Below are 11,186 nucleotides of genomic sequence, written 5' to 3'. Positions count from 1 at the left end.
TCCTTCTTAATTTTCAGACACTGGTATCAGTACTGTCCAAGATGGTAATGGAGAGAAGAAAGCAGAAAACTGTCAGTTGCTGGAAGAGCAAATTGATGGCTTGTCTGTGCAAATGGCTTCTTCGGTTCCAGCTGTTAAGGGAGAGGATGAAATGTCACCTGGTGACTTAGACTCTCTACATGATGAGTTCAATTGCTTAAATGATGCAAAGATGGCTTGGATCGTAAACCTGGTACCAATGCACTTGTTCGAGGGCCTCTAAATTACAGCGTGGCTGGAGATGACCAAAAACGAGTGATGGAGTCTACTTCTGAATCTGTGCCAAATTGATTTAAAATAACACCTACAATGTTGGAGGGAAGCGATGCTGGTATTAAAATCAGAGTGGTGAAAGAGGTTAGCAAACGTGGAAGAAGTAAGTTCTTTATTAGTGTATTAAAAATAGGCTAGGGGTACAGCAGACTTTTTCTTGAAATGAGGATCTATTTTGAAAATAAAACCTCAGATTTGGAATGATTTTTGATTACTCGTGTACAAGTAGTGGAAGAACAAGAAAGTAAGTACATGTATTCACAGTCCAACTTTATATCCTCACCGTCCTTACTGCAGCACTCTTAAGCAGGCTTAGTCACAGCACCATTCGTGTTTTCATAGTTGGTTCAGAGAAGAAAACACAGAAACCAATGAAAAAATACTGTTGTTTCACATCTAAGGTGTCCGGTTCATTCTTTTGCGCTACTTTTTTTTTTTTTTTGTTAAACTTTATACGAGACAATCGTGCTCATGCTCCACATAGATCGGTCCTCTTGTAAAGAGTAGTTATCTTAAACCTCTGCTTTCAAAAATGACAGCTCTAGGTTGAAACATGGCTCGGTATCCCTTTGTTTCTATTAACTGCTGATCATGGCAGCGTGTTCGTGGAGATACAAGGCTTCTCTGCTGATTAAACCTAGTCTGCATTTTCCAAGGGCAGGTGTTTCTAGATACTGCTCTTTTAAGAGAACAAAATTCAGCGTTACATTTGAATATCAGCTAATCGATATCACTTCAAATTATTGGTATGCTGGCTTTTTTTTCTTACGTGCATTACTGTATGCAGAAATGGGAAACTCTAGGCTTTGTTGTTTTTCCTTTGGCTGTTGAGATTTACTGAAAATGCATTTACAAGATCTGTTTCTAATATCTGTTTGGATCTCTTCTTTAAGATCGTGAAAAAAATCTTCTCTCTTCTTGAGGAGGTACGTACAAGGACGGATGGAAACTCAGAAGTATTTCATTGAATTTGCTATAAGGGAAGGAGCAAGGTTTGTATAGATACGAATGATTCGGAGTTAAACGCTAACGTTGTTCATGATAGCAAATCTCAGTCTTTTCCAAAACAAGTGTTTTGTTTTGACATACTTAAATTATTACAGTTTCAGCGGTCAAACTGCCGTTGTATTTTCTGAAGTAAATGGTCGTTACCTAGAGCTGAAGTGTGAAATAGAAAGATACGGGTGGTTATGGAAGAAAGACCCAGAATTTGCGTGGGTTGGGGAAAGATGGCTGTATCAAATTAAATTTGCCATTCTGATGTCAGAAATGAGGGAAGCTCTTCCATGCTGGAAACAGAGAGCCTCCGCTAATACTGTTTGTCGTGGCCAAATAATACTGAGTTATTTAACTGCTGTTTTTGGAAGAAGAAATGAAATTACTTCCCTAGGTTTAAAAATCGTGTCTTAATACAGCACTTAGAGAGAACGCTAGAGGAGCTAGAGTTCAACAGCCTACCCAACAGAGTTAATCAGGTGAACGGTAGATAATAGTGTACCAGCCAGAGGAATACGGACCGGGAATGAGTTTGCTGTGCCGCAGAAGAGTGGAAGAGGACGTAGCTGTTGCCCTCGCCATCCTGGCGGTCAAGTGATCTTACTGTCAGAGTCCGAGAAGAAGCAGCAGAGCTTTAACTTTACGAACCTCTATCGGCAGAAGCTGGGCTGTAACCTTAGGGACGTGCTATGAAAGGTGTGGCTTTTTTCCTGTGGAGGGTGCTCTTTGCTCAACAGGCTGAAAAAAATAACCATTGCTGCCCCTCCTGCAGGTGGTGAGAATTTACTCACTTGAATACTGTCATTAGCCGTTTTACGTGCAATAGGCAGTGGATCGCACTAAAATGGGGCACTGTCAAATGCACACAGTGTCTGCATTGTGGAGAGATCCCATCTGTTGTGTGTCCCCCCCCCCCCCCCCCCCAATAAAAAACCAACCAACCAAACAAAACTCCCAGAAACACCTGCACTGGTAATATTGCATGTTGCCAGCACAGAGACGAGGGCCTTGTTCCCGAGAACTGCTAGCCATGCCTTTAAACTTGAGATTCAGCGTAGATCGAGAGTAAAGAAACTGCTGTTGTGTTAATGAAAGCTAAAGACAGCCCTGTGACTGTTACCACTTGGTGGTTACTAAACAATCTACCTCAGACTCTCTTCTGTTTTTATCTGCGGACATTATGAAAGCGCACCTGAGGCTTCCCAGGTCCCTGACTTCAGTTCTCTTTCATCCCGTGAGGAGGACGGAGATTCTTCAGGTGGCCTTGCCTTGGCACACGCTGTGCTTTGGAAGCACTAAAAAGAAATGCTTTTAAAAGTGTGCATTTATTTTAATGTTCATACAAAAGAGATTGGTTTTGAACAGTGTTGTTACCGGATCACTAATTTGATATTTTAACTGTATGCATTTTTTTGAACATAGGTGGGTGTGTGTGTGTGTGTGTGTATATGTGTGTGTGTGTATATATATATATATATATATATATTAAAAAAAAAAATAAACCGTTTTATTAATTCTCGTTAAGTGCTGATCTGAGGAGTCTGTAATGGGCAGCGCTGAATTCCTCCAATTGTCTGTCACCAACAGACCGCTAATATTTTTTGTGAAACCAGTCTGCATATCCTGAAACCCCACTTCTGGTAATAGCTGCGGAATGTGTTTGTTACTTACCTCCCGGTAGCACGTACCCTGGAGCACCTGCCTCATCAGTCAGCTCAGCCTGTACAGGGTGTACATTTTTGCTCCAAGGCTAAAGTGTTAAAGACACCAAGTTCCAGCTTACCAAATCCTTGGTTACCCGAGTTAATATCCTCCCTTCCGTTCCTCTTACTCTTTTGTTCAAAGGTAATGTTGTGAATCACAGAAAATGCAACGAAGACTGGAGCACCTGCACGTAATTAATATTTTCCTTTTAAACGGTAATATGCCAGTAGTAAGTGGCTCTTCAGATAATTTTATTTTCGGTTGTTCTCATTTAAAAACAGTCTCCTGCTCCTTTAACAGCTTTCTTTTAAAAGACAGGTTGAAGTTGTGCTGGCGTTAAGAAGCTCTTCACAAGGTACTGGGGCTGTCCTGAGGATTCCACTTGACCAGCCAGCAGAAGAGGCAGGGAAACATACTTACATTGATGGCCTGAACTTCTCTTCCTATTACTCTTTTTAGTACTAGCCAGCGTGTGTGAGACATCTTTTCCTTCTCCTGTGAAGCAGTGGGCTGGTCTTTCTGGAAGAGGTTGTTTGACCATTGGAATTACACCAGTGAGATTCAAGAAGGAAATAAAATCCAAAAGCAGCAGCGTATCTTTATTACTACGTTAAGTGAGAAAGTGACACTTGGAACGAACTCGTTATAAACAATTCTGAACTCTTTTCTTAGCGGGAACGTACTTATCTGTACCGTTGAACGTACTTGAAAAAAAAAACAAACGAACCACAGGAGTACCTTGGAATACATAGGGCGATTCATCCCTTCAGGATCATTACACGGCAGCTGTATGTCACCACAATACACCTCTTTTGCTTAATGGTGGACTTCTCAGAGGGAATTTACTTGGGTCAGGTATACTGTGTGTATGTGGTTTTATGCACGTAGAACTGCCTGTACTACACTATCTTTTAAATAGGTGGTGGTAAGAGGAGACAGCTTTCTTCTAGTAGATTCTTCCTTAAGTTTCTTTAGTGATTCCGGGGGCGCTCACTTGACCGTGATGTGCCTGACCTGGTTAGCATCTAAACCTCCTCCTCTGATGTGGTACAGCTGTCTGCTAAATTAGTTACAGAAAGATGGTGACTTTAACTCAGCCAGTTCTCTCTTACCTCGCTATTGTTTTATCTGGATAATTTGAATTTGGATTAGAGCAGCGGAGGGAAAAGATGCCTTACACTGAAACGGACGCGAGTCTGTGAGAAGAAAGCCAGGCGTCCTTGGAGACTGTGCCAATGAAAAGGGGAAGAAAAATGAGTGGAATAAATCTGAGTGCACATAGTCCTGCATCCCGAAGGGAGCACAGAAGGAAGGTTGCTTGCTTAGAAGAGCAGTGGATGCTTCGTGCCCGCCTTAAAGAGAATATTAACAGAGAGAATTCTTTGTAAGACAAGCTGCCCCGCGGGGTGTGGGTAGCAAATACGTTGGAAAAAATACAGCCACAAGCTCCGAATGGCACAGTAGGCGAGCTGTGATCCGCCCGACAAGGCCTCCCGCGGGCGCCCTCTGCCGCCACCTGCTGGTGGAAAACGAGTACTGCAGACGGCCGAGGGGCGCGCATGCGCGGTGGCACCGGCGGGCGCCCTCTGCCGCCACCTGCTGCTGTTACTCGGGTACTGCAGGCGTCCGGGGGGCGCGCATGCGCGGTGGGGTCCGGTGGCGCCCCCTGCCGCCACCTGCTGGTGGTGAAGGGGTACTGCAGGCAGCCGGGGGGCGCCCTCTGCCGCCACCTGCTGGTGGGAAGCGAGTACTGCAGGCTGCCGGGCGCCACGAATGCCGCATGACGCCCGCGGGCGCCCTCTGCCGCCACCTGCTGGTGGGAAGCAAGTACTGCAGGCGGCCGGGGGGCGCGCAACGCGCGGTGACGCCCGCGGGCGCCCTCTGCCGCCACCTGTTGGTGCAAAACGAATACTGCAGGCGGCCGGGGGACGCGCATGCGCGTTGGCACCCGCGGGCGCCCTCTGCCGCCACCTGCTGGTGGGAAAGGGGTACTGCAGGCGGCCGGGGGGCGCGCATGCGCGGTGACGCCCGCGTGCGCCCTCTACCGCCACCTGCTGGTGGGAAGCGAGTACTGCAGGCGGCCGGGAGGCGCGCATGCGCAGTGACGCCCGCGGGCGCCCTCTGCCGCCACCTGCTGGTTTTAATCGGGTACTGCAGGCGGCCGAGGGGCGCGCATGCGCGGTGACTCCCGCGGGCGCCCTCTGCCGCCACCTGCTGGTTTTAATCGGGTACTGCAGGCGGCCGGGGGCCGCGCATGCGCGGTGACGCCCGCGGGCGCCCTCTGCCGCCACCTGCTGGTTTTAATCGGGTATTGCAGGCGGCCGGGGGGCGCGCATGCGCGGTGGGGCCCCGGGGGCGCCCTCTGCCGCCACCTGCTGGTGGAGAACTAGTACTGCAGGCGGCCGAGGGGGGCGCATGCGCGGTGAGGCCCGGGGGCGCCCTCTGCCGCCTCCTGCTGGTGGAAAACGAGTACTGCAGGCGGCCGAGGGGGGCGCATGCGCGGTGGGGCCCGGGGGCGCCCTCTGCCGCCTCCTGCTGGTGGGAAACGAGTACTGCAGGCGGCCGCGGGGCCGTGCATGCGCGTTGCTTATTACGTCGTTGTTTTTTTTGCTGTGTAATTTCCTACGCTCCTAGATTTTTCTTCATATGTAAATCACACAGAATCACAGATCTTCTAGGTTGGAAGAGACCTCAAGATCATTGAGTCCAACCTCTGACCTAACACTAACGTTTGAGCTAATTCCCGTGGAAAATATTTCATTTACTTTCTTGGTTGTATTGTCCTTTCTATGTTCAAAGCTGAGGCATAAATACGGTAAATTTTGCTTCTAGAAACACCCCAGTTCTTTTGTCTGCACTCTGCATGCTGTAAACTAGGGATAGGCACAAAAAAAAACAAATAAATAAATAAATAAAAGAACACAGCTGCTGCTGCTCCTGCTCTCTTTCTTGTGGTTTGCCCCCTCCTCTTTCCCAGGTGATTGGGTTTGGGTGCTGGGCGGGGCCAAATGGTATAGGAGCCCCAGGCATGCCATCAGAGAGCTCCTTCTGCCCGGGCTGCTCTTTGGGGTCAGTGCTTTGTTGATGCTTCTGTTAGCTACATGCAGGGTTCTTTTGGTGGGTCAGGGTCTGGTACGATCTTTTAGAGGAAACCGATCTAGTAGTATGTGCATTTATTGCTTGAAGCTCTTTGGAGGTGATTAATTGTTATAGCACATTTATGGATAGGATGTCAATGTTATTTTGTGCGTTTGCTTTGTTGTTCTAGGTCCCTCGTGATTTTTGCAGGGTTACAGGGCAGATGCCACCAGATCTACCCCTTTTGTTGTTTTTGTTTTGTTTGATTTTTTTTTTTCTTGATTTTTCTTTTTCTTTTTTGGAAGGGGGTTTGGGATTTGAGCATCTCAATTTTGCGGGTTTGGGATTTGAGCGTCTTAATTTATTGGGTTAGGGGTTTTAGGCATAGGACTTCAGGGGTTTAGTGTGGTAAATAGTTTGGGTTAGGTCCGTAGGGGTTTCGAGGATGTTTAGGGATAGGGCTTGAGGCTTTTTTGTGTAAGGGCGGGAAGGGCTAGGGTTACAGTGAGCGCTGTTAAATGTAGTTCTCGAAAACTCGGCCTCTGATTGGCCGTGCTGGCTGTCCAGGGAATTCTGGTAGGTGTAGTTTTCCGGCACCAGGCTTCCGGTAGGCCGTGTTGACTGCCCGGAGCATGCCGGGAGATGTAGTTCTGGGACTCCGAACTTCCGGGAGGCCATGTTGGGTGCCCGGAGCATGCCGGGCAATGTAGTTCTGGGCCTCCGGACCTCCGGGAGGCCATGTTGAGCGCCCAGAGCATGCCTGGAAATGAAGTTCTCGGGAACCAGGGTTGGGCTTAGGGACTAGGGCTGGGGCTAGGGTTAGAGTTTAGGGTGAGGGTTGGGGTTAGGGTTAGGGCTAGTGAATGCTGGTTCTCTGTGTTTGCAGATGACGGTGAGCGTGTTTAAACTAATTCCAGTTGAAGAAGTTTCAGTTACTTGCTTGGTGCCGTTATCAGTTCAACATTAAAAGCTGCAGCAAAAGCAAAAGGGGATTTTTGCTTCTAGAAACACCACAGGTCTCTTGTCTGCTCTCTGAATGTTTTTGAGATAAAACAGATTTTAAAAAACAAAGGAAAGGAAAGGAAAGGAAAGGAAAACAAAACAAAACAAAACACAGCTGCTCCTTTTGCTCTCTTCCTACTTTCATGTGCTTTGCCCCTCCCCTTTCCCAGGTGATTGGGTTTGGGTGCTGGGCGGGGCTAAATGCTCTATGAGCCCCAGGCATGCCATCAGAGAGCTCCTTCTGCCTGGGCTGCTCTTTTGGGGACAGTGCTTTGTTTTTCCTTCTGTCCGTTGCAGGGTTGTTTAGGCAGGCTGGAGTCTATGGATTTCTGGATTTTAAGTGCTTGGAATTCACTTAGGAGAGGGATGTTTAGTAGGGGCTGCTGGCTCAGTTTGGGGCGCGGTTGTCACTGCAGTTATTTTCCTACAGCCAATAGAGTAAAATTCCAGTTTGCCTTTTAGAGGTGCTATAAGTGGGTAAAGAGAACAGATGGAAGCGTGTGCCACGTGGGGTAGGCAAGCGGCTGAGGTACAGGAGGGGATGAGAGCATGTGATTTTTTTTCTGGGGATGAAATGGACTCAATTTTGTTGGTGTATAATCTGTTCTGCTCCTAGATTTTTCTTTCAATGTGAAGAAAAGTTTGAGCTAATTCCAGGTAAGAAAGTTCCAGTTACTTGCTGGGTCGTATTGTCCTTTTAATATTCAAAGCTACAGCAAAAGCGTGGGGATTGTTGCTTCTAGAAACACCCCAGTTTTCTTGTCTGCACTCTGCATGCCGTTGAGCTAAAGCAGACTAAAAAATAAATAAATACAGGAAACACACACACAAAAACCAACAATAACAAAAACAACAACACCAAAAAAACCACACCATTGGGTGATGTGTTGTGAACGCAACGATCATTTAATCCCTTTGTTTTCCCAGGTGGTGTGGATGATACTGGTTGCACTGTTGGAGCTTGGATTTGGAGAGGAACAGGTGAGCATAGTTGTATGTTGCATCAGCAGTAGTCAGCGTTGTGGAGAAGGTGGGCATCATGACCGGCATGCTAGTGAATGCTGGTACTCTGTTTTTGCAGCTGATGATGAGCCTGGCAATTGACTAAGATGACGACCAGTGCCTGTGTATTTCTTGAGGCGGAGGGAATTTACCATGCAGCAACCTGAGAGCTAAGTTGGGGGGCACCTGGTATCTGCATATCTGGGGTGGCTAATGGGAGCTGGGAGCCAGAGCAGCGTGGAGCCAGCTGGCTGAAAATACTTGGTGCCGCTGCGAGGGTGGTTCAGGCTGGGTCACGTTCAGGCTGCTTGTGGCTGGGTCACCAGGCTAATAGAAGCAGCGGGATTATTTTGTAGCGTGAGTGCGTGCGCCAGGCAGGACAGTTTCCTTCTGTTCGTCTGTCCTGTAGTGTTGCTTCTGCAATGTCTGTTCTGTGCTTCTCGGGTCTTGATATCCTTCTAGCTTTTTACACTGGACTGACCAGACAGGCGACTTGGTAGCGGTGCTGAAGGGCCTCAGTGCTTGTTTTGTCATCGTGGCTCTGATCCGAGCGCTTCTTGTCTTGCAGTCGCTGCTTGAAGTGCAGTTCTGTTTCAGGTCTCGTGCGTCATATTCGGTTTGAGATCGCATCTGTTTCCATCCTCGCTCTTGTGGAAGTCATCTGGGCCGCATCAGGAGCTCTTGCTTGGGAATTGATTTCCTAAGCGTCGTCTTATGTGATTAAGGAGGTATTGGGGAGGCAAGGACAGTCCCCAGACAAGGACTGTATATCTCGAAACAAGACACCGGAACTCACGATAAGGAAGCGGCAGGCGGACAGAGAAACAAATGTAAGGACTATAAATCTCAAAACTGGATGTTGGAATTCATTATAAAGACACAACAAAGGGAAGAATTAGCAACAGCCAGCTCTTGCGATTAAGAAACATGCCAACTCAGCGGATTCCTGACCAAAGGTGAAAAGTACAATGTGAGGAAGACTCGGGGTCTTCCTCCCAAAGACCCCTGCCCACGTCCCAAAGGCCCCTGCCCACAGTTCTTGGGAGGCTCTACTCAGGCGCAAGGTGCCAAAAGGCTAATTAGCATGAGAAGCGAGGGAAGGCGGGGGTAGGCAATGAATATGTATAGGCGCCGGTAGAATATTGATAGATTGATTGTATAAATTCAAGACTGCTTTCTGCTTTGGGTATGCACGATAGGTGGAGAGATCCCCCCGTGCATCCAGCGCTGCAATAAAGAATATACCGCTTAAAGGAATTTCGGCTTCGATCTTTGAATCATATGGGGTTTTCAGTCCCCATCCTTCTGGTCTCTTGTCTTGAAGGAAGGCTTTTTAGGCCTCCATCACCCCAGTTCTGGCAGTGTCTTCCAGTCGCGTGTCGTGACATTTGAGTCTCTCCTTGGGTCTGGTGCAGAGCACCTGTTGTGACTTGCTGTTGCCATAGGGCTTCCCTCCGGGGGTCACTTTTTCTTGCGCCTTGTGTTGTGTGTTTTGTTTGTAGTGTTTGTGGCGTGGCTGTGTGTGTATGTGTTTGGTCTGGAGCTGTCCTGCCTGGCAGTTAGTGATGACAGCTAACGTGGCAGTGCATGGGTGTGCTAATACATTGTCCGGACTGTGTTGGCGAAGACATCTGGTCTGCCTCTGCGCACGTACTGAAGGGCAGCAGGCACAGTCATCTCTGTGGTGTTTGTCAGATGTGCGTGTGGGGGGGAAGAGTTGAGCTGCTTGTGAGCAGCTGCTCGCATAGTGCTTGAACGGTGTGCTTGAGGAGGAGGTCTGTGGAATCTTGAAAGCTTACAGATAAGGGGTTTTTGAAACTTTTATTTTTATTTCTCTCCTGTCCCCAGTAGAGTGTAAACCTTTGGAGGAACCTGTCACAGGAAAGAGCTCCTTCCGGAACTGTTCAGCGCTCCGTAGGCAGCTCGGTGACTGGCTTGGTCTACTTCTGAGGTGTGCTGAGGTATGGGGGCTGCTGTTTCGAAATGATAATATTGTAAACGGGGTCCCTTTGTGTTGTTGAGGGATGGGTGCTAATGCTGGCAGCTGAATGATTATCTTGTGACCGTTTTCATTTGTTAAAGCTGAAACACAGTGTACAACGCGGGACTTGACCGGAGCTGCTTTTGGCAAGGTGAGCGATGAACAGATGTAGCAGGTACTTTAGGGGTGCAGTTGTCACTGCAGTTACTTAACTGCACAAAGTACAGTAAAAATCCTGTTGATATTTCAGGGGTGTTGTAGCTGGCCTAAGAGAGCAGATGGAAGCATCTGCCTCGAGGGCAGGTGAGGGAGCAGAGGTTAGGGAGCAGATGAGAGTAACTGTCCCAGCTGTGCTGTGGCTTTGGATGCTGCTTCAGCCTATGCTTTTCTTTTTGTTTCACAGGTGTGTCGCACAGGCTCAGAGGGGCCAAGCTGCACTCTGAAGAGCAGCACGGGAAGGGCGGGCTGTTTGTGAGCTGGATTGGAGCAGAACTGCCAAGTAGCACGAGGTGACTGCGAAGGGTCTTGCTTTGCAGGTGCCATGGCAGGCTCTCCACAGAAGCGGTTGAGGATTTGAGAAGAGGTTGCAGATCATCGAGGAGCGACACGTGCAGGGACGGCTTGAAAACGGTATGGCTGCTTTCTCTTCTGTTTATCAGGTGTCCCAGGCGACGTGGGCTGTGATGTTAGCCTTTAGGATCGGAACAAAGCAGGTGCTGATGGCGGTCTTCTTCGGTAGGCAAAGAGGTGCCCGAAGCCCCCTCCTGTGCAGCCTGAGCACGCCTCGCTGAGGATGAAGCTTGCTTTCCAGCAGTTCTGGAAACTGTGTTGAGGCTGAAATGCTGCGTCTGTGTTCGGGTTGGGGTTGCACCTTGGTGAGTGTAGGGATGGGTTTTAAGTGGGTGCAGCGGAGGGCCCGGCCCCAGTGTCCTGTAGTGTGTTTTGACCCATCAGCATAGCCTTTTGGTTCTCAGATAGCCTGCTGAAGTAAGTGATTTTTGCTGCGAGTGGAACGGAATTGATTTTGTTGGCGTATAATCTGTTCTGCTCCTAGATTGTTCTTTCTGCGTAAATAAAAGTTTGAGCTAATTCGAGCTGAAAAAGCTTCAGT

At 48.4% G+C, this 11,186-nt stretch overlaps 1 long non-coding RNA gene across 1 annotated transcript; it reads left to right on the top strand.

The window, feature by feature from the left end:
• Positions 1 to 6,040: 6,040 nt before the first annotated feature.
• On the top strand, positions 6,041 to 11,178 carry LOC311436750. Its single transcript, XR_014693082.1, has 7 exons — positions 6,041 to 6,081; positions 7,709 to 7,749; positions 8,020 to 8,073; positions 9,943 to 10,055; positions 10,177 to 10,226; positions 10,612 to 10,705; positions 10,815 to 11,178. It is a non-coding gene; the product is annotated as an uncharacterized lncRNA (long non-coding RNA).
• The last annotated feature ends 8 nt before the right edge of the window (positions 11,179 to 11,186 follow it).

The sequence above is a fragment of the Aythya ferina genome (genome assembly GCF_964211825.1).
Source record: "Aythya ferina genome assembly, chromosome: 4".
NCBI classification, from domain to species: domain Eukaryota; kingdom Metazoa; phylum Chordata; class Aves; order Anseriformes; family Anatidae; genus Aythya; species Aythya ferina.
The sequence above is the reverse complement of the archived record's forward strand: the minus strand, read 5'-3'. Positions and strand labels throughout refer to the sequence as shown.